This window comes from Pinus tabuliformis, chromosome 2_1, assembly GCF_031772625.1.
Source record: "Pinus tabuliformis cultivar Carrire ecotype Pingquan chromosome 2_1, CPIR1, whole genome shotgun sequence".
Classification (NCBI taxonomy): domain Eukaryota; kingdom Viridiplantae; phylum Streptophyta; class Pinopsida; order Pinales; family Pinaceae; genus Pinus; species Pinus tabuliformis.
In genome coordinates, this window is record NC_142299.1 from 890069071 (window position 1) to 890097010 (window position 27940).

Consider the following 27940-nt stretch of genomic DNA (forward strand, 5'->3'; position numbering starts at 1 on the left):
ACATCACTATGTTAATAACCCAAAGTCAAATTTAGATCAGAGCCTTAAATTATAAGTTGGTTGAAATTTTATGAGATTTATATGCAATATTAATTCAATAATTAATAAAAAATAGTGTGAGACACCCTAAATCAACTTCTGTTTATACAACATTAGAATTTCATTTCTGCTATATATTTGCATCTCATTTAAATTTGCCCATTCCCATGTAGTGATTGTTTCTTAATTTATGTCTTAAGGAGTTTCTTTTGCAACATTTGGTGCAAATGCTAGTTTAAACACTATTGTTCAAATATAGCCATTACTTGAAATTATGTCTCTTAATAATATTTGTTTTTAATATATTAATGAATTAATATTATAACTTAAACATTATTGTTCAAATATAGCGATTACTTGAAATTATGTTTCTACGTTGCTCTCTATTTAAGCCTTCGCCATGGTCTGCCTCTTCATCTGGTCTTGATCATGAACCACGCTTGTTGATTCGAAATGCGTCCGCCAAAAATTCTCTCATGTAGTTTTTGCCAAAAAACTTCGTTTAAATTTAATTAAGCTAATTATAAAATTAAATATATAAATTCTTGATAATTTAATTTAATATGTATATATTTTTAGATATATACACTCGATCCAAACAGGTAAGGTTTTGAAAATAAATTATAAAAATAATTTGTAGTACCCATTCAATTAACACATTCCCAATCACTGAGCGACTGGTTGCGTTCGCTTCGGATTTGAAATATGGCAGGCCGTCCATTTCAAAAAAATAAAGAATAATATTCCCAAAAAATAGTGCTATATAAATGGCCACCACTCCCTTTCATCTTTAAAGGAAACTTGGAGATCCAGCACAGCAGTTTAAGCATAAGCAGACGAAGAACAGGAAAACCCTCGAAGCCCTACCCTTCGTCCATTGCATTTACTCTGAAAAAATGGATGGCAGTTGCGATGGAGGTGATGGCGTAGTTGACGCGGACTGGACATGCTACAAGGACGACGACATTATACAGCAACAGAATGCCATCCAGGCCGAGGAGGCCCTCAAAATCCCATTTGTCGGCGACAAGGTAAGATCCGCAAATATCAAAGTTTAAACCCTAATTCTGCATGATAAGAACTATATGTTTTGTTTTCCCCACGGCGATTCGATCTCGCGACCACGCCCTTCGCAAATGCAATTGTCTCTCAATTGTAATTGTAGGGTTTGTATTTGTTTTGATACCCTAGACTTAATGTATGCCTCGAATGCAGATGATGTTCTTTCTTTATCCCCGTTTAGGCAGTGCCGGTCTTTCCGATTGTAGTCCTCACGGAGAACCGGGTTTTGAAATTATGTTTGACTTCATATTATGTGGAAGTTCAGTGTCTATTTTAGCTTGATTTGTTTTTCAATTAAGATCGGCAAATTTCTCATCGCTATTAGTGCCTTTTTAACATAAACTGCCCGGTCTTTCCACTTGCAATGACTATTTTAACGTTTCCGCTGACGTGGTTCCGATCTTATAGAAACCTTTGTTTGAAGATTGCGGGGTCTGTGGTGGAATTTTTTACACTGTTCTAAATATTGTTCAGTGCACTTCGCTTCTGCCATTTCGTCTGGACTCTGTCGCTTTAAGAGTGATTGGGGACCATTTTAATTGATCTGCTAGAATATGATACGCGATGATTGAGAACCTGGTAGTGAGTTTGGAACTTGGAAGCGAGAGGGGGTTTACCACTGTGATGTCGTTTGATATTTGGTTTTGTTTGTTATGAATAAAGTACATGGATTAGGTCATGACTGCAAGATGGGGCCGAAAATATCTTATTGATAAGGCAATTGATCTTAAGACTTATATCTACTTATGCGATGATTTATTGAAGGGAGAGGAAGCAAGCGGAATTTTTCTTTGTGGAGTGCGCCATTGTATCTGACCGTATATATTGAAACTTTTTTCGTGCATATTTGGTCGTAGACTCTATGTTAGATGTATACTTATGTATTTCATTTTTTCAAATACATGTTTATAACTTTATTGGGTATAATATCTGTATGTGTATTTGAACGTATATGGTTTGGTAACTCTGGTATTGAAATGTTGACGGTCTGCACGTTTTCCCTATTTACAGAAAAATATTATTGCTTTCCATAGGTTGAGAAGTGAAGGAACTTCTCTTTGGACAAGGGAATTGGGATAAAGTATATAATGTCTAGTGATATTTATTTGGTTTATCTGTGATCATGATATTTGAGGAGCTTCTACAATTGTTTTGATTGGTATGGCGAAATGGAAGAATGGGCCTCGTAAGCTGAAGGGGAGCTGTTACTATTTGTGGTGCGGAGAAGATCTGCTCCTCATGGTTCTTATGTCTCAAAACTGCCTTATGTGATGCCTACCAACACCCTGCACAAATGTTCAGTGGCAAGGTTGTTCAGCCTCACTCGTTGTGGCAGTTTTCTCTTCAAGAATCAGCAGGCATAATAAAAAAAATCAGAACTGCAAACAATAGACTAGTTTGAAGGGAAAAGGGCAGTAATTTATTGAAGAGCGACTGAAAACTCAGCAAACCATCATTCTATTATTCCAAAAACTCTCCAGTTTACATCCATCTTACCACTTTTAGACACGTCCACAAGATCCTAAAGTCATATGTACTAAAGAAAACTACTTCTAATTTAAAAAAATGTGATTCTTATCTTTTCCCTAAATTTTGCATAGATTGTTTCAGTTTGCAGGTCTACCATGTGGTGGCCCATAAAGCATGCAAATTCACTGATGTGCAGTCAAATGTTTATTTGAATTAGAAATGGTCTATCAACTTTTCATCTTGTATAAGTGGCAGAAAAAAATTGAAACATTAGTGTCTTGTTCTAGTATTCCAGTTTCTATATGTACAAGGTAAATGATATGCTATAGAGCCTCTAAGCATGAATGTTATTCACTTTGTATAGTCCTCTTGACTTTTGCTCTATGTTTTGGACTATTTGAGGTGATCCATGTATGTTAATGTGTACTACCTCTCAATTCTTGCTTAATAGATTCATGCTTAAGATGTTTCTATGCAAGTATGAAACCAAATATGATTTAAAGCTTACGAGTGACTAATATGTTTAGTTATCTTTTCTAAAGATGGTTATTTTCGTTTGTTAAGCTTTTAGTTTTTTATTTTTATTTTTTTTATTTCTTCCTTCTTGTAATATGTTTCTTGAATAAGTCCATCAAGTACTAACTTTCATTCCAAGGATGGAATTCAAGGTAATTTGGTTTCTTTAGGGCTCAGGGCTAGGTCAAGATTCAATAGTTGGCTCACATAGAGAGCAAGCATGTCACAAAATGGGATTTAAACCTAGGCGACATTGCATAATAACTTTCTTCTAGTCACTCAATTAATTTCCAACTGGCATTGTTAAGTTTTTTCGTTGAGATAGTTGTTTACTCTTTGGAACTAAGGTTTCCTTGCCTTAGATTGTTAAAATTGACAACTAGGGTCAAATTCCACTTTGGGCAGCTCCTTTGAAGAAATTAAATGTGGCGTTGAATTCCTCTTTTCGAGAGGACCAAAATTGACCTAAAGACCGCTAAATTTGGATAAGGAAAATATAGTTTTGAAAGCAAGCCCACACGTGTAATTTGTTAAGGTCATCTTGGGGTAAATTAAACAAAGAGAAACCTTTGCCATCTCCTATAAATAGAAGTGACCTCCATCCTCATTAGACACATCCTCAACTCATAATTCTTCTCTCGAAAGTTGGCCTTGCCCTAGGAGATCAAGCAAGGAGGACAAAGAGCATGTTTTGGGCTATTTTTGTTTCTTATGTAGGTCTGAGTTATTGTAGGAGAAGGCTGCATCCTTAAGGAGAATTTCTGGGCTGATTCAGAAGTGTTTTTGTGACTATTTTATGTGGAATACCTTCTTTACAGCAGGCCGAGTTGGCAGGAGGATGAGGCTTTTGGAAGCATGTCTGGGCTAATTTGATGGGTATTTAGGGATTGTTTTGGGCCGCATCTAACTTCTCTTTCTAGTCACAAATCCTCTAAGGAGATTACAGGGTTCAAACCTATCTTTGAAGGAGGTTAAGAGGTTTAGATATCATCCTAGCTTGGGCCGCATTCACAACAACGAAGAGCGAATTGTTTTAAGGTTAATCACATGGGTTTATTGCTGTAGGTTAGGGCTGATGTGTGCCCTAACCAGGTCTATAATTTTCTCAGAGTTAAACTTTTTTGGGTTCCTTATCTTCAGCAAAGAAGACCACATTAATTGATCTAGGATCAAGCACCTTTTGGAGATTATGTTGTATCAACTTTGACTATTGTTGACCACTAGTTAGGGCATAGTATGTCTGTTGTTGTTTGAAGGCGGAAGTGCAGACTTTTTGGGCTCTTTGGAATTTGGACAGTGGTATTAATCATCATATTGACAAGTCAATTATGACTTTGATTGTACTCTTTCTATCTGTTGAACATTTGATTTTTGATAAGAAGATGAATTGATCAAGGGTTTTCCCCATCTTGGGGTTTTTCCTTGGCTTGAGCCAATTCCTGTGTTCTCTTGTCTTGGCTTGTCTTTTGCATATGTTATTTATGTTCTTTCTTCAATTATTGTCGATGTGATTATGGTTTATGTGATTGCTAATAAAAGAAATGGAATTGAAATGGGCTCAAATGGAACATTGAAGTAATTGTCCTAAGCAAAGAACATGTTAACCAAAAATTAACACAGATGCTATGATTGAGGGAACGTATTCTGTAGAGTCATGTGATACTTTTACTTCTTGCTTAATTCAATTGTTGCAAATATCAATTTTGGGAATATATTGTTGAGGATTTGGAAAGAAACTTGTTGGTATATCCAACAAGACTTGGAACAATTGACAATTGAAAAAATGTTTGGAAATATTAGGAGAAATCATAATATTTGCAACATCATCTTAAGTTTTAGCCCATACTTGTGTGATTTTTAGCACTAGCACAAAATCTTTCAAGTTATTGATAATCTAGGAGGGACCATGCTATAAATTAATATTTTTGTCCTTTTGTAAAAGGTTTTTAGAACATCCTAATCTTCTAAAATTGATTGTTATATGGCCTCCATGACAGTCCTCTTCTTCAAATTAAATTCTTCTTTTGAATTTTCAAGTGCACCCTATTTACTATTTATGTTGTGGAAAAAGAATTGGAAGTGTTTTTGTGGAGTTTGGTTGGTAGATTAGTTGCTTAAGTCTTGAGCCATCATTTTCTATAAAGTATTTTTGGAGCTATAATGGTTGGCACATGCCAAACAACATTATGAAAACATAACAAGAAGAGGTAAGCCCTCAAACATTATTGCCACCAGTGTTTTACGACTCCGACTCCGACTCCGACTCGGCCGAGGATCGACTCCTCCGACTCCGACTCGGTAATGACTCGGCCGGCTCGATTTCAATGACTCGGTCGTTGTAAAAAATACATTAAATATTTATCTTTTTATTATAAAAAAACATAATTTTAAATATTTTAAACATAATTTTAAAGATATTCATTCATGTTTCCAAACACACAGCATTATAATATAGATGGAAGACAACATATGATCAAAGTAGGCTCATGAACCAATCCATTATATCAAAATGGTACCCAATGGCAATACATAGTCAACTGTCATACATGATCAAAGACTCAAAACAAAATACAAATAACCAAGGAGGCTAGAAATGGCCTCTACAACAAAAGTAAACTGTGATGGTGACCAGACTCCAATACTAGTACTACTGGCTAGTAGCTACTGCCAGAGGAGCCAAGATCATCTCGACCAATCTCTGGATCATCATCATCAGAGTCAGACAAGGGGCCCCATGGCTCCTCCTCATCATCATCGTCTCCAACTGCAACTGTAGAAGTGGTGCCAGTACCACTAGCAGGCTGTGCAGCAGATGCAAGCTGAGATAGAGTAGATATGCGACTGCGCTTCTGTCGTGGCTGAGCAGAGGAAGCACCTACAACTGGAGTCCTACTCCTTGCTGGCTGTGAGACTGAGGCTGGTGGATCGGGATCTGCATTCAACTGAACAGGCTGAAGTTGATGTTCCAGTTCAAGTTCATCAAGATCCTCATCAGGATCAAACTCTGGTGGACGACTCTCCACTACCCAATCTGATGTTGGATCAATGTCTTCCAACACAATGGGATCTGAATCAGGTCTTTTGTTCAGCAATTGGTTCCGTCTGAGCCGAAGGTTGTATTGGACAAAAACTAGATCATTCAACCGTTTTTGCTCCAAACGGTTTCTCTTCTTTGTGTGAATCCTCTCAAAGACAGACCAATTGCGCTCACACCCAGATGCACTGCAAGTTTGACTCAAAATACGAATTGCAAACTTTTGCAATTGAGGGCACTGGCCACCAAAGGCCTCCCACCATTGTGCTGCAAAAAACATAGGAGTGTAATGAATTATGAGTTAGATGAAGGCTGAAGCTAAACAAAATTACAAATTATATCTAACTTTCAAATTATAAATGATTTAACAAACTTTAGTCTTTAATAAAAAAAGTAAAACTGTAAAACCATTAAGAAATTGAAAATTGAAATTTTGTTTACCTGGCTCATCTGCTTCTCTTGCAATCTTTGCTAGGTTCTTCCCAAAGGTCCCTGTTGCATTGCTGAAGGATGTGACCTGTTGATGTATCTGCAGCTGATCAGACTCCGATGGGATCATGCGTTCAATGCAATCAACCAATCCATCTCTGACCTCCCCCTCAAAGCTCCTGACTCCTTAGCTTTATAATGATACCGTGGGTTCAAAAAATACCCAGCTGCATGTATAGGGCGATGGAGTTGATTGTTCCATCTTTCATCAATGATTGCCCAAATGGGCCCATACTTTGCCACTCTATCCTTGTATGCTGTCTTTATTTGCTCCTTTGCTTGATCCATAGCCTCATAAATGAAGCCCATAGCCAACCTTTCCCCATCCACCAACCGCAACACCTTAACTAGTGGCTCAGCAAGCTTCACAATCTCTGCTGTCTTTCTCCAAAAAGTTTCATCATGGACTTTCCTTTTCAATTCTCTGCCTTCTGGTTTGTTAGACCAATTGCTTTGATTCCATTCATCACTGGAAAACATCTTTTGCAAGTTTCTATGTTGGGAAAGCATAGATTGCAATGTCAAAAAATGTGTAGCAAATCTAGTGATGGCAAGCCTAATAATATCCTTGCCTCCAGTGTGTTTCCTCATGAGACTCAAAACCAATGTATGATTGTAGATAAATTTTGTTATGCTTTTGGCATTATCTACAGTGTTTCTGACCCAATCTAATTTTCCAATATCCTCAAGCATGAGGTCTATGCAATGTGCAACGCATGGGGTCCAAAAGATGGTCTTGTGTTTTTCCTCTAACAGTTTACCAGCAAGAACATAGTTAGAGGCATTGTCTGTGATGATTTGAACAACATTAGCCACCCCCACATCCTCAATAACCTCATCCAATAGCTGAAACAACAAGTGGCCATCTTTTACCTTATCAGATGCATCAACTAATTTTAAAAACATGGTTCCCTGTGGGCAGAAGGCAAGAAAGTTTATGATGGTACGGTTTCTTTGATCAGTCCATCCATCTGACATGATGGTACACCCTGTTCTTGCCCATGAGTCCCTGAACTCTTGCAAATACTCATTAATGGATTGAATTTCTTTCTGCAAACGAAACCCCCTTAGCTCTTGCATAGTAGGGCCTTTGAAGCCTTTTCCAGCAGCATGTATGGCATCAAACATAGGCTCATAATATGGTGAACGAGCAGCATTAAAGGGGATATCAGCATCATACCACCATCTAGCTATGTAGTCACAAGCAGTCTCCCTCAATTCTTTCTTCCAATGGTCATCTAAAGTGGGCTGAATTTGACCTTTACTAACTTCAGGACCATGTGCATCTGATGGAGAGGAGGAGTGAAATAACTTTTGATAGTCACATCACCCTTCATTCTACCCTTTCCCTTATCTTGAACAGAACCAAAAGAGGGAGGAACATAACAGAAAGGGTTGGATGCCTCAGTTTGAGGGATAGAGGAAGAACCCTCAAAATCATAGTGGGGGTTGGTAGCCATCATTCTTTGTATCTCCCTCTTCCTCCCAATTTCATCATGTATCTCTTTTTGCCTAGCCTTATCTTCTTTAAATTTTTCAAAGCTGGCCAACAAATTCTTTCTAATCTCCTCAATTTCATCAGAGGGACATGCGGTAATTTGGCCTTTAATCCCTGCCAAGTGTTGTTTCAGCCTATGAATCCCCCCAGGACCTTCCTTAATTTTCCTATGGCAAAACTTGCAATGCATCTGACTATCAACCATTTCAACATATGCCCAAGCAGGATCTTTTGCTCTAGGTGCCATTTTTTGACTAGGAAAACAATCTGAAAATGAAAAAAAAAAATAAAATTGATTCAATGTTCATTTATTTGACAAAAAACACTCTCTAAGCTTTCTTGATATGCACCTAAAATTTACTAAGCAAAAACAGATTTATAGAGGTGGAAAAAAATACCTCCAGGCACAAACTGCCTCCTCAAGCTTGCTCCAAGAATCAGCTCCTCAATGCTGCTCCAAATGGCTGCCCAAGAAGCTCCTCACTCCAGCTACAATGCTCCTCCAAGACTCCTCACTGCTGCTCCAAAACAAGCTCAAGAACTGCTCACTAATTCTCAAAGAAGACTCTCACTCAAATGCATAAGACTGCTGTGAGTGAATGAGAGCATTTGGCTGTCTTAAATAGGGTTTGGGAGGGGGAAATGGACCCCAAAAGCATTTAACAATTTACCATTACCCTTTGGAATCCATAAACTGAATTTAACTTTACCAAAAATCACAAAAAAAGTGAATTTTTTTCATGTTTTACGCTGCCCAGCCGTAGGTTCATTGACTCGGCCGAGTCATAACGGACCCGGCCGGGTTGACCGAGTCACATATGACTCGGCCGAGTCATTGGATGACTCGGCCGAGTCATATGTGACTCGGTCAACCGAGCCGGGTTGCTGGCCGGGTCAGAGTTTTGGGTGATGACTCGGTTCGACTTGGCTGAGTCGGAGTCGAAACGGGTGGGTTGTAAAACACTGATTGCCACATGGAAGCTCTTCATAAGAGAAGAAGTAAAAGAGTTAGCAAGTAAAGCAAAAGATATTGAAGGTCTTCAAGTAGACCACCTCAAGTTGGGGGTAGGAATATTTCAACCACCATGGCAATGATACTCAACTAAATGCTCTCAAAAGGCTTTCTAGCGTGCTAAACACCAAGTGCTAGGGTATAAGATTCTAAAGGTATGAAGATAATACCATAAGGGACTTGACCAAAGCTTTCCAAGAAGAGGCTCTTGTAAGTGAGGCATGTATAGAAGAGGAAGATTTTCCTTTTGAAAATAGTGTTGAAGAAGCATCTCACATTGAAGAACATGTCCATGAAGATCTTGATGAAGAAGACACTTTTTCTAGTGCAGACCAAGATAAGGTAAGTGGTTTTCCCTTTGAAGTTTTTGGGTAGAGTCATGCGCACGGTGAAAACTTTGAAATAGAAGATCACTTGGAAGAATCGTTGGAAGTTATTGATGTTGATGAATTCATACATGTTGGGAGGTGTAAATGAGATATAAGCTTACTCACTTTGATGGAGATCCTATATATGATTTTGATGATGATGCTAGAGATGTGTTGAAGGAGTCATTTTATTGATACTCATGATCATTTCTAGCCCCACATATATAGTAATGATCTTTGGCCATATAGGAGGACATGATCACAAACTTGTTTGAGCCACCTATACCTTCTTTTGATGCTAATTGTTAATTTCCTCCATATTCTAATTCAGATGATTATCCCTGTTAGCTTTGGTCTCCTTTGTTGAGTCTGATTGTTGTGAGGGGCTACAGGTTTTTCAAAGGATGGGTTTCCAACCCTTTCCTCCTACATGTTCCCAACATGTCTCTAAAGACACGACCCAAAGTCGTATATTTGTTATTAAATTAAGTTTGGGAAGAGTGTTTTCAGGTTGCGTTTTTTTGTGCAAGTTTCATTCTATATGAGAAGATGCAACAAACCCTATTCTTCAAGGTTCGAGTCCTTGCATCCCTCTTCATTCTTGCCTTGGTTACGGGATCTTAAGGTCCTTTTTCAAGTTTTTGATGATCCTTCCTCAATATCTTGGGGATGATGTTGATGAAAGTCAAGAATGTCATGTTGATCCTTTTTTTTGAGATGCTTTGGTTGCATAAATAGGACCTTGCTTGTAGCAAGGATAAGTTTATCTCTCTTTATCTTAGCCCTTCTGTAGCCCACCCTCATATCTTTTATCCTATCCTTGATTGTTGTGATTGTCATCAACTTATGCTCAATGTTTCCTTGCTTTATTTCATTACTAAGCATAAGGATAGGATATTTGATCCCAATTTGATTTTTTACTGGCTTCATTAGTTGTATAACTATACTTAGCCATCATTGTTAGCATGTTAGTGTAGGTAGGTCGAGGTTGCGTCTCTTGCATCTTTGATTTTGAAATGTTCCTTTGCTTGTAGTTATAAGTTTTATTAATAGCTTAACAACTAGTTGACATAGTGCATCATGTTCAGATGCTGTTGTTGCTTTTAGTTTTTTACATGTGATGTAGGCAATAGGTCTGTGAGCCAAGGATTATTAGGATTCTCATTCATTCTTTGTTTGAGCACATGGATCACGTGCTTTACGGTGAGCGAATGTTTGCTAGTTGGAACTAGATGTTACTCACTAGTTTGATCTAGCTTGGTAGTCAATAACCCCACTTTCATCCATAGGTCACCACTTTTGGTTGCCTCTCAGCCACTCTTTGATCAGGTATTTATTTCATCTAGCCAATTCACTTGAGGAAGATGGGTCTTCAAATAATGAGGTATGCTAACCATTTTTGTATTAAGTACTTTCATTTAGTGGTTTAAAGCATTCTCTTATGGATCATAGGTTAAATTGGATGATTGGTCGCTTTTGATTGTATCCTTGTTCCCTTGCTTCAACTTGGTGGTTATCTCTTGCCTCTACTCCAATATGATCGTCCTTGAGGCATTTTCTTTCCATTGTCTAGGAGGGGCATGAATAGGAGGCTTTGATTGATGATGCATGTCTATGTTTTCCACTTACTGCTCTCATTTAATCTCTCTTCTTCTGGTTGATTGCTCGTTGCTGACATTTATTGGTTCCCTATATACCTTTTTTTTAAGTAAGGGCCCATAAACTTGGCCTTCAGAGGTTGATGTATTGGAAAGAAAGATAAAAGCCTATATAGCTGCATTGAAAGAAAAATTAAAAAGAAAAATATGGCTGGGACAATTTGTAAGTGCGTGGGAAAAAGCTTAACTTGAGCTCTACCTCCCCACTAACCCTCACCTAGTTCCTGGCATATCATGATCTATTTATTAAAATAAACTTCTGAACATCCCAACTGTTGTCGCTAAATATTGCACCTGCAACACAAGTGTAATAGGAGGCTTGGAAATCTCCCTAGAGATAGCCTATGGGTTGATTGTAGACCTGTGCCTAGGACATCTTAAATAGAGGAGTGCTTGTAAGGTTATATGTGAGGGGTTGCAACACTCCAATTGTCACGTAAATAAAAGAAAATAAAAGGAGGGTCTTGGTTCAATAAGCTTTCAAAGAGGAAGATTCAAGCTAATTCATGGATCCAAATGCTGGGGGGTATTTTGGCAATCTCAAAGAGGAATGACTTCTCCTTTTGGTGCCCGACACACGAAAATGAGACAACTAAAATGAAGTTGTATTGATGGTGGAGAAGAGGAAAGGAGGGAGAGAAATAGGTGCATAGGGCTGTAACAAACAAAATCCTAGGCAACAATGTTCTAGCAAAAAGGGGAATTTAGTGGATAGGGTTGTGAGCAAGACATAATCCTAAACCATGGTTTTCCAATGAGAGGAGAGAAATGGAGGAGCAAAAGAAGGTTTCAGGTCAAACATAACATGGGTATCATTCTCTGCCAAAGCAACTTAAGATAAATCCATAGATTGAGGAGGAACCAATGACGTTCATTACACTCTTTCGAAGAAAGAAAAACACAGGTGAAATGAGATTACCAAGAGGAACTTGCTACACATTAATCATGCTTGGAATCAACAGGTAAACACCATTTATCCAAAAGGGCCTAATAACCAGTCCATACACTCAGCCATGATATCAACAAAGTCTCATAAAAACATATTGAACCAAAATGGCAACATAGAGTTCAGCCCTCGCGGGTCTGAGAATCTGGAACCTTCGCATTATGTTTCATCCCCCTATTTATAAGAAGAGGGGGCTAGTGGAGTTACAATTTACAAAAATATCTAAGAGCCAGGGCTCCAACTGCCATACTAGACTAGTTGTCCCCCTTGTAAGGCTCTGCTACATGCCTGTTACAACAGGGATCGAATCCCTTCTTGAAAACAGAGAAGTACAAAAAGTCAAGAGGGATGGGAGGAAGAATGGAGGAAGAGTCCTTTGCTGTCCCTGTGAGAGCCTTAGAACATGCCCTGTCTGTGTCACAGAGTGTGCCCATGCTGCTCGGCCGGTTGACTGTCTCTTCCACTTTGAATGCTTATGGCACCAACTTGTGGAGGCATGCTGCAGGCCGAGTCCTTCCTTGAGTGTGCCCCATACCTTCATTAAACTACCCAGTTGCCGACCCATCTCGCCTTTAAACCTCTGTACGATGTCTCCAATGCCCCAACGCGATGGTTGGGCAGTGTTCTTTGTTTAATAGTGTAATCGCACAGTCGCGGACCTTTTCCTCTAAAACAAGTGAAACGGGCCGATTTTGATTTTCCCCTTGGCCCCTTTTACTATACCCTTTTTTGTGGCTTTCCTCATATGATGTGGGGCTGAGACCGGGTGTTGAGCCCTCAGGCGCTAAGGTCGTCGGCTGTTGTGTCTCGACGACCTTTTCCTTTGTATTGCCTTTTTCCCTTATATAAGAAGAGGGGGCTGATGGAGTTATAATTTACAAAAATATCTAAGAGCCATGGCTGTAGCTGCCATACTAGACTAGTTGTCCCCCTTGTAAGGCTCTGCTACATGCCTGTTACAACAGGGATCAAATCCCTTCTTGAAAACAGAGAAGTACAGAAAGTCAAGAGGGATGGGAGGAAGAATGGAGGAAGAGTCCTTTGCTGTCCCTGTTGGAGCCTCAGAACATGCTTGTTTGTGTCATGGAGTGTGCCCATGTTGCTTGGTCGTTTGACTGTCTCTTCCACTTTGAATGCTTATGGCACCGACTTGTGGATGCATGCTACAGGTCGAGTCCTTCCTTGAATGTGCCCCATACCTTCATTAAACTACCCAGCTGCCGACCCATCTCGCCTTTAAACCTCTGTACGATGTCTCCAATGCCCTAATGCGGTGGTTGGGCAGTGTTCTTTGTTTAACAATGTAATCGCACAGTCGTGGCCTTTTTCCTCTAAAACAAGTGAAACTGGCCGATTTTGATTTCCCCTTGGCCCCTTTTACTATACCCCTTTTTGTGGCTTTCCTCATATGACTGGGTGCTGAGATTGGGCTCTGAGCCCTTAAGATGCTAAGGTCGTCGACCGTGTGTCTCAGTGACCTTTTCCTTTGTATTGCCTTTTTCCCGCATATCGACGCTTTAACCTGCTTTGCCTTTTTCCATCTGAGCGTGCTCATAGTTTGGATGCGAGGTCTTTATAAACTCGACTTTTAATCTTTTATAGCGTCTGGGGGAAAATATTGCATATCACAATAGACACCTCTCTATGTCCTTAGCTCTTTACCCCTCGACACTTGCGATCACCGTTTGCCGATAACTTGCTGACGTCATTGTTGACATCATCATTGCCACATGTCACCCTGTGGGTGGTGCCACATGGCACCTAGAAACAACCCCATAGGACCCTTGAAAATGCCAAAAACGAGTGGCACATGTCCGCCTGCCACGTCATCTTCTGTACTTGCCATGTCATTACTGATGTCAGCTGCCATGTCAACTCAGTGGACCAATCAGAGGCCGCCACGTGGTCTCTTGGAGGAGAGAAAAGGGCCCACTCGACCCTGTTTTGTCATGCCTTTCTTGTGTCAGCCTTCATAGGCCCTCCCCCGGCGAAACAATGAGAAATCGCAAATCACAATCGGCTGGAACCGCCGATATCTCTTAAGTGGGAGCCCTTTGCCTTCGCCAATGGCCGATGTGCGATATTGCTTGTGGCTCGACACGTGTAACTCGCAGAGGAGAGAGAAAAGGGCACACCCGACCTTGTTTTGTAGGCATTTCTTGTGTTAGGCCTTTATTGGCCCTCCTCGGCAATTGCAGCGATAAATTGCAATTGGCCTTCGCATTTGCCGATAAGCCTTAAGAGTGAGACCTTGACCTTGTCGATTGTTGATATGCGATTGCGATTAACTGTCCTGAGCCCCGATTGCGATTTTTCTTCAACACTTAGCCATTTTTTCTCGTTTGTTGGGCTTTCCAAAGGGATTCTTCAACATGCTTTAATTTCTGCCCCATGAGTCCATTTTTGGACTTCCATATACCATCAAGAAGCTTTTTCTGAGCACTACGCGATGGAGTGGGTCCGATATGGCACTGATAGCTTCTGTGGCCCAAAAAATTAGCACCAAACTTCACTGCTATTGGGCATCTGAAGCAACTGGTGACTAAAAAAGTAGTGAGTGACAACACCAACCCCGATGGGCAATGAATTACTACATCTTAAGGGGGGATTTGATGCATCTATTGAAGCTTGTAACCCAAGGTATCCATTCAAAGAAAAAGAAAAGTATTGAAGAAAAAGGTGCACTTGAGGGGTGGTAAAAATAGGAAAAGGAAAGGGGTGTCTTAGGTCCCACGATTGCTCCCTCTTCACTTCATATTACTAAAGGACATTGGTAGCGTCAATGGTACACTACAATGCCATCTTCCATGAAGTCAAACCTCAAACCACTTCACCTTTCACTTATAACTTTAGATTGGTTAGTTGACATAGGAATTGTTCCTCCCCTTGAGATTGGGAGCACCCAATAGGACCATTGATAAACGCTCCTATACTTGAGTGGGGTAACTTGTTTACAAGTCTTAAGCTAGAAAGATGTTTGTAGATGAGGCTTGTGTAATGTAATTTAATGCCTTGTTCCATTGAATATGGCCCACTTTGATATATTTATGGTTTGAGGTACCTTTGATCATCTCTCTTGATTCCACTCGTGTTTGCTCCAAACTTCACTGCTATTAGGCATTTGAAGCAACTGGTGACTAAAAACGCAGTGAGTGACAACACCAACCCCAATGGGCAATGAATTACTACATCTTAAGGGAGTATTTGATGCATCCATTGAAGCTTGTAACCCAAGGTGTCCATGCAAAGAAAAAGAAAAGTATTGAAGAAAAAGGTGCACTTGATGGGTGGTAAAAATAGGCTGAGGAAAGGGGTGTCTCAGACTCTCAGGTCCCACGATTGCTCCCTCTTCATTTCATATTACTAAAGGACATTGGTAGCGTCAATGGTACACTACAATGCCATCTTCCATGAAGTCAAACCTCAAACCACTTCACCTTTCACTTATAACTTTAGATTGGTTAGTTGACTTTGGAATTGTTCCTCCCCTTGAGATTGGGAGCACCCAATAGGGACCATTAATAAACGCTCCCATACTTGAGTGGGGTAACTTGTTTACAAGTCTTAAGCTAGAAAGATGTTTGTAGATGAGGTTTGTGTAATGTACTTTAATGCCTTGTTCCATTGAATATGGAGCACTTTGATATATTTATGGTTTGAGGTACCTTCGATCATCTCTCTTGATTCCACTCGTGTTTGCTCCAAGTTTTATTGACCATCACTTGAGGGATCAAAGCATGCTTCTTTGATATTTCAAAGAGGATATCTAGCCTACATTTTGACTCCACTAGAGCACTTGAACACTTTTGAGGGGCATTTGACCATGTGATGAATCAACAACATAAATGATGTCGTCCTCTTTTTTCTAGCACCTTGGACTCTAAGCATTAGACTTGGGACATTTTCTCCATAGATGATATATTGCAGGACTCGACATGATACCCCCAAGTTGTCTTAGTACCCTTCTTGATGGATGTTGCCCTATGGATGATGGTTTGATAATGATGACTTAGTGGGACCCCTTTGGAGGTGTTTGTACACCTTTGGATTGAGGATGTCACTACCTTGAGCTATGACACCATTATGTTTGAGCTTGACCATCCCTTGAGGGATCAAAGCATGCTTCTTCGATACTTTAGAGAGGAGGTCCAACTCATGCTTTGACTCAACTAGAGCACTTCCAAGTAGGTCATTGCCACTTTTTGAGGGGCGGTGGGTCATGTGACGGTTCAACAACATAGACGATGTCATCCTCTTCCTTCAGAACCTTGGACACTAAGCATTAGACTTGTGGTGTTTCCTTCATAGGAGATGTATTGCAGGGCCCAACATGATCCTCTAGGTTGGCTTTTTATGCTTATTGATTGATGTTGCCTTATGGATGCTGGTTTGATGATGATTACTTAGTGGAACCCCTTTGGAGGGGCTTGTACACCTTTGGATTGAGGATGTCACTTCCTTGAGCTATGGCATCATCATGTTTGAGCTTGTAGATGTGATGTGCGCACCCATTTGCATGGCATCTTGCAGATGATGGACCACTTGATGCTTTTGATGGTTTATTGATAATGGAGCACCTATCTTACACCATGGAGTTGGCTTGAGTAGATTTCAAGGCACTCCTTACACAATTTGATGAGGGAGAGGCTCATTTAGAGCATGGTGTCATCTTCATTTGCCTTATTACTCACACATGTTGGTTAAATTAAGGTTTCATGTTATATTTTGAATTGATATGTCTATTGTGTTGGTCGACATGTGACCTTAGTATCATATTTTGTAAATTATGCTTATGTTGGGGCTCTTTTAGCCTTTTGAGAGGAAATAAACTCACCTTGGCATTGTATAAATAAGGGAGTTGATTCCCCCCTTGGATTATCTTGTCAGACATTCATTATTCATTTCTTGAGCTCTTTTTACTAGTGCATGATAAAGTCCTAGTTGAATGACTAGGCCCGGGGTTTTCGCTATAAAGTTCTAAGGGGTGAGACTAAAAGGTATTTTGGCCTCTTTTCTTGCCCATAGAAATGGAGAGATAGTTTGATTCTGAGAAAGACCCCTTTTGGAAACCGAGTTAGTGATGCCCACTAGATTGAAATTTCCTCAATGATCGATTTTATAATAACTGATCTACTAGCCTAGAAAAGCGATTTGTTACATAATAAATGGATACATTTCTCAATTTTTGCAAGGAGCCTACTTTAGTCTGCTCTTCAATAGTTGTTTGGCTTGAGAATAAAGCCCAAATATTTGAAGCCCCCTCTAATTTCTTCAAGAGGAAGGGAAAGGAGGTGTTCTATATGCTCAATATCTTCACCATACAGGCCCCACCAAAACATAGGAGATTTGGCTTGGTTGACAACCATCTCAATGGCCAAAGCGAAGGACTTTTTCGATGCTGAAAATGCCTAAACCTTCAGAGAAGATCAATATGTCGTCAACAAATAGGTGTGTTAGACAACATTGGTGACTAGTACTCATTCCTTTGAAAACATTTATGAGCTTTGCGTCTCTTAGGAGTTTGCTAAGACTTTCAACAACTAATAAGAAGTGTAGGGGAGAGAGGGTGCGTCCTTAAAATAATCCCCTTTTAGCATGGAAGAAAGGCAAGCTTGCTTCTTTTATGAAGAGGGCGAAGAAGTGTGTACTTATACAATTGAGGACCCAAGTCACAAAGGAATGGTTCAATCCCAAGTGGATTAAGAGAAGACAAATGTATAACTGACTTGCTTTGTCAAAAGCTTTAGAGAGATCCACTTTATATATTATTGCTTTTTGGTGTCCTATATGGATGGAGTGTGTACCCTCTTGTGCAAAACCAATGGTTTCATGAATTTTCCTTCTCCATAGGAAACCAAATTGTTTCAAGGGAATGTTCTTTGACATGACATATTTTAGGTTAAGGGTTATGATTTTCGAGAATATTTTGTATATGGAGTTACATAGGGAGATAGCCTTGAAATGCTCAAAGGTTAGAGGATGATCATATTTCGGGTTAGGGCTATGAAGGTTGAATCGAAAGGGGCAAAAATATGGTTCATGGCCCTAGAGTATTCAATAACCTTTAGCTTTTCCTCTCTTATAAAGTTGTAACATTGCAATTGGAACTATATTGGGAGGCCATCTTGACCATGACTACTAACTCTAGTAGGGAGTGCGTAGGCCAACCCAATGCTGCATAGAGGAGAGAGGAAGCAGTTTGACACTTTCGTTGGCAGAGATGGCATCTAGTGGATTATGAGATCAGGATCGGTTGGATGGTGCATCCAACTATGTGATTTGGAAGGCGAGGATGTCATGCCTTATGGATGAACATTTTATCAAGACCTACATCGACATGTGGTAGCTTTTCCCGCAGATCCAAATTCGCTCAAAAAGTACAGAGGAGAGATGGCGAAGTCCAAGCGGATAATCCTCGACGGAGTGAAGGATCATGTAGTATGCCACATCTGTAGCAAAGGGACGACCAAGGAGATGTGGGATGCCTTGTCCACTCTATATCATGGATCTTCTGAGCAGGGGAAGATGTATTTGGAGCAGAAGATGAGATCCACGCATATGCATAAGGGGGAACACATTGGTCCGTTCCTCTCAAAAGCTTCAGGAAACCTGAGACAAGTTGGCAGCTGTGGGGTCAACACCTCACCCTACTGAGATGGTGAGGTTGGTCCTGAACTCAATTTCAGAAGAGTGGCAAGTATTTGTCCAGAGCATCCTGGGTAGGGAGAAATTGCTAGACTAGGAAGGAATGTGGGTCACTCTTCAGCAAGAAGAGATGAGGAGAGACTTGGTCAAGTGTAAACTTGATGGCAACAACAGTAGTGGGAAGAAGCTCAAGGAGGAGTATCAGAATGCAAGCCTCGCATTTAAGGGGCAGTAGGAGCAACGAAAGAAGAAGAAAGATGTTTCGAAGATCATGTGCTTTTGGTGTGGTGAACTTGGTCATTATGCTACACAGTGTCCTCTCAAGAAGAAGGACAAGGAACAGAAGCATAATCTGAGGGCTGCATCCACACAGATCGAGGAGGAGGAGTTTGCCATGATCGCCCAGAGGTGGGGTGAGATAGTACTGTAGTTTGAAAGAATTGCAGATGGGCAGGGTCCTTGAGGAGTCCACCTCATGGATCAATACGTTGCTACAGGAGCCCATATCAGTAGTAGCAGGATGGACCAGTGTTGGTGCAGAGGAGTGTCAGAGTGATAGTTTCAATGGCTAGGTGTGTGAGAGACTGAGCAATACAGAGCTAGAGTTGGCAGCAGTGCAGTTAGCAAAAAGAAAAATCAACAAAAACGCAGAGGCTTCAAAGGATCATCATAGAGACTAGAAACAATCACAACTCCATCAACAGATGCATCATGTTGAACACCCGTTCAGTGATTTTGGATGCTTTTCCGTTGCTGATGCAGTAGCAACAACAATTGGAGAAGGTTGTAGTGTTGGCAGTCCCAACAGCAAGACAAATGCAAAATTTGAGGAGTTGCAGTACAAATGCAGTGTTGGTAGTGGCAGGGTCAGCAACAGTACATATGCAACATTTGCGTAGTAGTTGATGGGTAGAGATGTCAGACATCAGCGATGCAGAGGGCGATGTTATAGATTCAGGCTGATGCTTCAACAAGTTGCATTACTAGAGCGCATTCCTCGCTAAGGAGTGTTGATTTCTAGTAGCATCAGATGCTATAAGACTCGACATTTGCAAGGAGGCTTGGACACATGTATTCCACAATAGCCAGAAATTGTTTTGGAAAATTTCACCCAGAATTAGTATTATTAAAATAATTAATTATTTTTTAATGGGTGCGTAAGTCTAAACTTAGGAAATTAAAACAATTAAAGGGTATTAATCAAACTGCGGGTGGAACTTCTAGAAGAAGACAAGGATCAAGCCAAAATGATCTCAGCCATTGATTATAATCTAATCTGGGCCGTTGGTTCTCAACACAAGGATTATAATAGGAGGCTTGATGGGCATTTGGAAAATACATCGAGTGAGAGATCAGAGATCTATTTTCTGAAGAGAGTAGCGTAGCAATTGCCAGAGAGGTCATCGAGGAGATTTCTTGTAGTGAGGGGTAGGGATAGTTTTCTGGTTGAGGAGTTCCCTGATCAGGGGATACATTGCAGAGGAGGCAGAAAGAGATCCAAAAGAGGTAGCGCAGAGCCACGTTGATGCACCACAGAGCTTGAGAGGAGATTCGAAATTTGCTGGAGAGTCGAGTTCTAGAGCTAGAAGCCGGGGTGTGAGACCGGAAGGGAAGAGAGTCGAAGTTCCAGAGGCAAATCGACCAGCAAGAAGGGTGACGCAAAGCCTAGTAGATCTGACACTAAACTGCGTAGGTTGACACAGAGGCAACACAGAGGCAGTGTGGGGCTTGCCATCCAGAGCCTGGATCAATATTGAATCTCTAGTGATAGTGTGAGGTATTTCTCACTAATTTCTCTGCCAGTCAGATTCTCTGTATCGGATAGCCAGTAAGGCATCCAAAGATTGTATTCAGAAACTACTGCATAATAATACAAACCCTCAGTTGCTGCACCGGTTTTCCCGCATTGGGTTTTTTCGGGGATATTTGTCCAAAAATATTGGTGTCACTTGCATGTGTGATATTTCTTCTTGTTCAGTCCTTGTTTCCGCATATAATTTAATTAGTGAAGGCTGTAGTTGTATTTACTTTGATATTTACAGTGTAACACAGTAAATAACTTGTATGAATTAGCAAGCAGGAGAAGTAATATTAGTTTGTTGCAATAGGGGATTTGGGTCACCAGATTTTCACACAAATTTCTCAAACGTTTCAAAGTATTCTTCCCTAGTAGGCCCTACCATTTCATTTGGTGCATCACATGGGGTTACTTGACCTCGTATACTGAGTTAGCCTACAAAAAGGGGTTGTTTTTTACTTGAAAAAGGAGAAAAAAAATTAAAAACAATTGCTGAATCAATTGTGGATTTTTTAAAGAGACGTCATACTTGGGGTGCTAATTCCACTAGACAACTCCAAACCAACTCTAAGATGACAAAGAACCTCTAAACTTGAATTGTTGTAAAACTCAGTGCTGTTGCAGAACTATGCAAGCTCTCATAAAAATTTGAAATGAGAAGTGTGAGGCAAATAGGAGCTTGATGCTATTTCTATAATTTTAGGAAGCCAAAAATTGGAGGGAAACTACACATGGTTTCCTTAGAAGCCAACTAAAACCCCAATTTGTGGGTCCCAAGCCCGCCATGGGTGCACATAATAGTTTAGGCTAGTTTATAGCGGAATTGGCCAGTTTGGATTGGTTGTTATTGGTTAGGTACCAAACATGTACCGGCTAGTTTGGATCAGTTGGTACTAGTCCCTGAACTGGGTCTGTTGGCTGGTTTGATGTGCCAACTTTGATGACCAACTGCTTTGATTGGTTACTGGTTCAGATTGACTTCGTTTTATAACTATGGGTGTTACACTTTGCACAACATGTGAAGTCTTGGGATGATGTAAACTAATCTTTATAACACTATAATTGTAGGAAATTCAAACTAAAAGCTTCTCACAATCTAAATGTTTGGCACATTAATGTTGAAAACCTTAATCTAACTCTCCAACAAACCTTAATCTAGCTAAGTGAAAATACAACATAAATGTTAATGATTTTAATGATTAACACGATAGACATTACTATGTTAGTTTTTTAAGAATGAATAACTCGAATGAATGATTTACAAATGAGTGTATTATGCCTATATACCTCCTTTATAACTCGAATGAACAAATTTGTGTGTGTTATGTATACTCAATTCCTTTATGGTTGAGATGCTAGCCCCAAGAGGTGGACTAGGTTGACATTGACCAAAGTAGTTAATTAGATAAAATATATGTGTAGTGGGTTAACTATCATATGCAGGCTTAATAAATCCCTTGATACATCAAATAGGAGGTCAACATATGTCCTCAAGTGAAGATTAACCACTTAATCACAAGATCCCCATGCTAAATGGGCAACTTCTCTTAAGGCATTACATTTGCAAAAGGCATCCATAGAACATCACAATATCCCCCCCAGTGCTGATTTGTGGGGATCAAAAACCATCACCCTTCCAAAAAAACCTTCATGATCTTCATTAGGATTGATCATGTCCAAGAGTCTTTGACTGAGAAAGGAAAGAGTAGAAGGGCTAGCTATAATAAGAAAAACCTGGAATGATGTGTTGGGGGCCCTCCAAGCAATGACATTGGTAAGAGTGGCAACAAGCCCACTTAGGTAGAGATGGATATAATGTAGTAGAGGGATCATTGTAACCATTGTCATCAAACACTTGTGCATCCATATGAAGAGAGTATCAAATTCTTGTTGGGATTCGGGAAGGAGAAGCATCACTAAATTGTGCATGTGGAGATGGAGTATTAATGATGATGACACCATCTAATAAGGGAATGTTGAAGAAACATTTGAAGGGGAGAAGGCACCATATGATGAAGTAGTTCCCTTCGCCCTTGTAGAGTGTCTAATGGTTGTAGTGGATGAAGTTATGAACATAGGAGTACATATGGGTGGTTGAATGTAAGACGGAGATTCGAAAAATCCAATACTACTAGTTGGTATTCTTGAACAAGTGACCTAGCAAGAGAAGAAGCATGTTTTGTGGATAGATGTGGAGAATCATAATTGGAAAGGAGTGATGGAAGAGTTCTTAGCCAACCACGAGGAAAAAGGCTCATTAAAGAAAGCATCATGGTGAGAGGTGTCATAGGGAAGACACCCTTGAAAAGTCTCACTATAACCAAACAGAGTTCTATCTTACTGTGAGTGTAATTGATAGGTGTTATATTGTGCTCCTCAAGAGGGGATAGACCCATGCCGTGAATCCAAAGGTGTTGAATGCCATAGAGAGGACTTCTAACCATGCAACTGCTCATAAGGAGTCATACTAGTAACTGCATGAGTTGATGTGTGATTTATGATAAATGTTGCACAAACGACCACCTCACCTCAAAAGGAGAGTTTCATGCTTCCCATTCTTATGTTCAACCACACCATTTTGTTGGGGAGTACAGGGAACCATATTTTGCCAAGATATGCGCCAAAAGAAAAAAAAAATTAAAACAGGCCTCGCTGCATTCTACACGGCTTTACTGAACCAGTCGGTTCAGTTAAAATGACTGGTTTGGTGCCGAACTAGCCAAAAACGGTTCAAGTCACCAGTCCGAACCAATTTTTGCCTCAAAACGGTCGAACTGGCCAGTTCAGACCGGTTTGGTCTGGTCCACATAATGCTGGTTAAATGGTATTACCAACGAAGTATAACTTCAATTGCCATGTGAACTTTTGACAATCTTGACACCTTTTCCTATCTGGTTTGTTTGTTCTGTGATGACACTGACTTTGCCACATTAAGCCACCAGTGAAGTCATCACCTGGCAATAGCCTAGCCGTAGGATGAGACTGGTGAAATCATCCTATTTTTTGGCCGTCATGAGCTACAGAATCTGAAACCAGCCTATGTATTGCAATTTAGTCCTAAAAAAAAATTGATGTACATATTGCAAAATTCAAATAACTAGAAATTTCTCGTTGATTTAATTTTTGTTTGTAACAGTTTCTATTTAATCACAATCTTACAATCAACCCTAGTTACTTTCTATGGGTATGAACTATGCACGCAAATTAGTTGACTAATCTGTCATTGTATTTTTGATACTCCTAATGAAAAGCAAGAAATAGGGAAATTGTGAGTGTGTTGATTCTTATTTCTTAACAAGTCAATCTTTGAACCTTGTAGAGGACAGGCTAGCCAGGTCAGTCCATAGACAGAATAAATAGTTGTAAAGCTTGGAAATTCATGATAATTTGTAATTGTTAAGGCTTTAGATTAGAAATTGACAATTTGTTGAATCTGTTTTCCCATTATTTTATCATTTCAGGAGTCTCTTTCTGCCTTGGCAGCTGAGTATGAAACAGGGAGTTCGATCTTAAAGGCAAAAATTGAGGTATATCGTTTCTGATTTTCTAACAATTGTGTTTTTGCTGACAAGGTATTGATTTTTTGCTAAATATAATGTGTCTGACTGCACATATATCTGTGCAGGTGCTGGATGAGTTATATGGGGCAATTCGACGCACACGTGGTGACGGAAACTGCTTCTTTCGTTCCTTCATGTTTTCGTATCTGGTAATATGGGAATAAAACATTCTTATGATTTATCCAGAGTTTTGGCTCTCCTTTAAAAAGTTCCAGGGTCTAAGTTTTTGTCTATTTTATGGGAGGGAGAGTAACAGCATACAGTCATTTCAACTAATAGCATTAGTGTTGAGGTTACGGATTAGGAGCATATATTGGAGACCCAAGATGAAGCAGAAGTGGAACATGTGTTGAAAAACATTGAGCAGTGCAAGAAAGCCCTCCTGGACCTGGGATACGCAGAGTTCACTTTTGAAGACTTCTTCTCTGTAAGCCCCTATTTGCAGCTTTTACTCCCATTCAAATACAGCTTTTACTACCACATTGTATTAACACTGGATATATCTTTTAGTCCCATTACCTACTTCTGTAGTCATTTTTAAAATATTAATAAAATTATTTTATATCTTTTAGTCCTATTTATCTACCTCTGTAGTCATTTTTTAAAGCATTAATAAAATTATTTTATCTTATTATCTGTGTAGAGCTAGTGGTTGTGTAAAGTTTAAACAGACAGCTTGGAATTACAGCTTTAGTCCTCTGTATAGAGCTACTGGTATCTTGAAGGAAGCTTTTCTATTTGAGAATGGTAAATTGAATTTTTAACAAGAGAAAATCAATTCTAACCAGTATAAGCATTAAAATCTGTTTTCCTTTACTTATCATATCTGTCGTGTTCCATTTTTTAAATTTTCACCTGTATAGTTAAACATCTTTTGATCATTTAAGCTCTCTGCTTGATTCAAGGCATTCATCAATGGTTGTAAATTGTAAATTATATTACTGAGTACTTGGAAATTGATTGACTACTAGTTTAATTGTGGTGCCTGATTAGTGCATGCTTCCTTCACAATGTTAACATATTTTGGGTTTACAAAATTGGATCTGTCAGTAATTGAGGTGTAATCAAGGTGAAAGCTGAGGAAGGTCCACAGATGGTGGGTCTTATGGGCCTCACAGTAAAGGTTAAAACTATTATTAAGAATAAAAAAATATTATTGATAATGATAGAACAAACAAAGAGGACAGCAAAACATTTCAAGACAAGTTGCCACACAATGATTTGATAGTGGAGAAAAATTACAATCAGAAATTCTGTGATCTTATTAAAAAAGATCATTTATAGACCATCTACTTGAAACTTACAGGTAGAGTTTCAACTCCAAGCTTTTTTTCCAGCTTCTACAGAAAGAGACTTTCAATAGGGCACCCACCTTATATTAAATGTGATTCGATTTAAATAAGATTTTTTCTTTGCCTCCTACCCACTTCTTGTTTCTACAAACCCTCACTAATATTTCAAGGGAAATAATATTGGTTTGGACACCATACTACGATATATTTAATGATGGATGCAAAATATTTCATGTGTTGAAGTGGGAGTTTAGTGATACAATATACTTTGATGACTAGTACAAGACATTTAATCACCTGTAAGCATAAATAGTTCAAAATTGAATTAATCTACCTTCAAATGTTGTTGGTTCTGTTTTGCATTTCACTAATGCGTCTTCAATATGCCTTTCTTTTCCCATTTTTGTTAAGCGAATGGTTTGGTCTGTATTGTTGGTGTTCCTACTTTCAATGTATACTATTAATCTGCTCAGGAGTCAGAACCCAGAAGATAATACTTGAGATTTAGCCAACATATTCTTTACTATCAACTTATGCTATTAGTCTGCTCAGAAGATTACTACTTAAGATATAGTCAACATGTTCTGTACTTGTAGTCAACGTTTTTCTCAGTTTTTGTCAGTATTTGGAGTCAGTCTGTGACATTTGTGTGTATTTGAAATCTTGTAGGATTAGTATTGAAATATTTTGTCAATTTTTTGATTTTGTTCTTCATTAAATGTCACTCAGATATTTATTGATCTGCTTGAGAGTGTGATTCCAGGCAGGGAGTCATCTATAAGGTAACATTTTCTCTCTGTTTGCCAGGAAAATTACAGTAAGGGAATTCTTAGATTAATACTTGTCATTTGATTTCATAATATGCTGGTTTTATTGAGATTGGAAATTCCTATGGTTGCAGTTGATACTTATTTCTAAATTTAGGTTGGATGTTGCCTTCTGCCCATAGAAGGTTGTTTGTAGTCAAGCACAACTATAATTTTATCATACGTGTGCATTAATGCAAGGGCGTGACTGTTTTTCTACCTCAAGACAATTAATGAGACTGTGTTCACATTTGATTCGTTAGTTTTCTTAGCTGTTACAAACGAGATGATTTCTTTTCCATTGTGCAGTATTGATACACTCATCGAGAGGATCCGAGACCCATTAGTCTCAAATTATGGTAAAACCAAATTTTAATAATTTATGTTATACATAATAAGTTAATTGATTTATCTTTGCAATGGTTCATTTTTTCCTCTGTTGTATAGTTGTGATGTTTTTCAGATTTGTGACATCGGGTGAAATTCGTCGGAGGACAGAGTTTTTTGGACCCTTCATAATGGGTGTAAGCAATGGCACAGTGGACCAGGTGATAAGGAAGCTTCCATGTGCACAATAAATCCCAATTTCTGCAACACTTCTAGTTATCAATTGGCTTTCTTATTTTGTCTTGCTGCCTGCAGTTCTGCAAAACATCTGTGGAACCCATGGGAGAAGAGAGTGATCATGTCCATATTACTGCACTATCAGATGCATTGGGGTGCCAATTCGAGTTGTATACCTTGACCGAAGTTCATGTGATGTTGGTAAGACAGAAGTCAATCATCATGATTTCATACCTTCCAACTGCCTTTTAAAAGAAGCGGGATCAGAAACAATTGAGCCTTATGTAGTTTTACTGTATCGCCCAGGCCATTATGACATTCTTTATCCCAGGTCAAAGAGCGGTGTTTAAGTGAGACACCACCTTTATAATTTGACTGGCTTAGGAAGTTACAGGCCTGATTTTATTGGATTTGCTTGAATATCACATTCTTGTAAAGATGCCTGGAATTAATGTTTTGAGCTTTTAGCTGCAAGTGTAAATATGAACTTGGCAATGGTTGGCAAATTATAATTCCATTCAGATCCACTGCTGACTTTCCAACTTTAATCAATACTGTTGAAGGAATGATTGTTTCTTTTTGTATATGCCATTCCTATTGTATGGAACCCGAGTCTATTAAGCTGTGGCAGGTTGTATTTGAAATACTGATTTTCTGTGATTCATGAGTCATTGTTCCACCCTATAGTTCTAAATTACAATGAGCATTGTTTTTAATTATGTGATCTTTCTGAGGAATATGAAATGACCACAATTTTTAGTTTTATAATTGATCAGATTATTCTATGCATGATATTACCAATGCAATTTAGAGCAAAGTGCTACAATTCGAGGCATTGCAATATGATACCATATTCTCGATAAATTAGTTGATTCTCTGAGAGAATGGTAATATTTACCGTTTTCACCCTCTCATTGGATGATTGTGAATCCGTGGTTTTCTAGCTCGACATAAACTTATGAGAACTTGGTTATTTTCAGGAAAACAGATGCTAGTAACTGAGACTTTTGTCCAAGTTTTTTCTTTTCTTTTCAAGATTAGAGTGATTGGTAACTGGAAAGACTGATTTTATTCTCGAGGTGGTTATAACTTATGACCTTTACCAGGAAGGAACGTAAAGGCATTGTCTCCTTGATTTAACAAGAAACAAATTCCTTGCTGAAGATTTGACATTCTAATGATA

The 27940-nt window shown here is 39.2% G+C and overlaps 1 pseudogene across 1 annotated transcript; it reads left to right on the plus strand.

The window, feature by feature from the left end:
• The first annotated feature begins 730 nt into the window (after positions 1–730).
• On the plus strand, positions 731–27428 carry LOC149203502 (OVARIAN TUMOR DOMAIN-containing deubiquitinating enzyme 1-like; annotated as a pseudogene). Its single transcript, XR_016253959.1, has 8 exons — positions 731–1070; positions 23997–24062; positions 24161–24244; positions 24400–24522; positions 26117–26169; positions 26503–26552; positions 26641–26741; positions 26836–27428. The product of XR_016253959.1 is annotated as an OVARIAN TUMOR DOMAIN-containing deubiquitinating enzyme 1-like (transcript).
• The last annotated feature ends 512 nt before the right edge of the window (positions 27429–27940 follow it).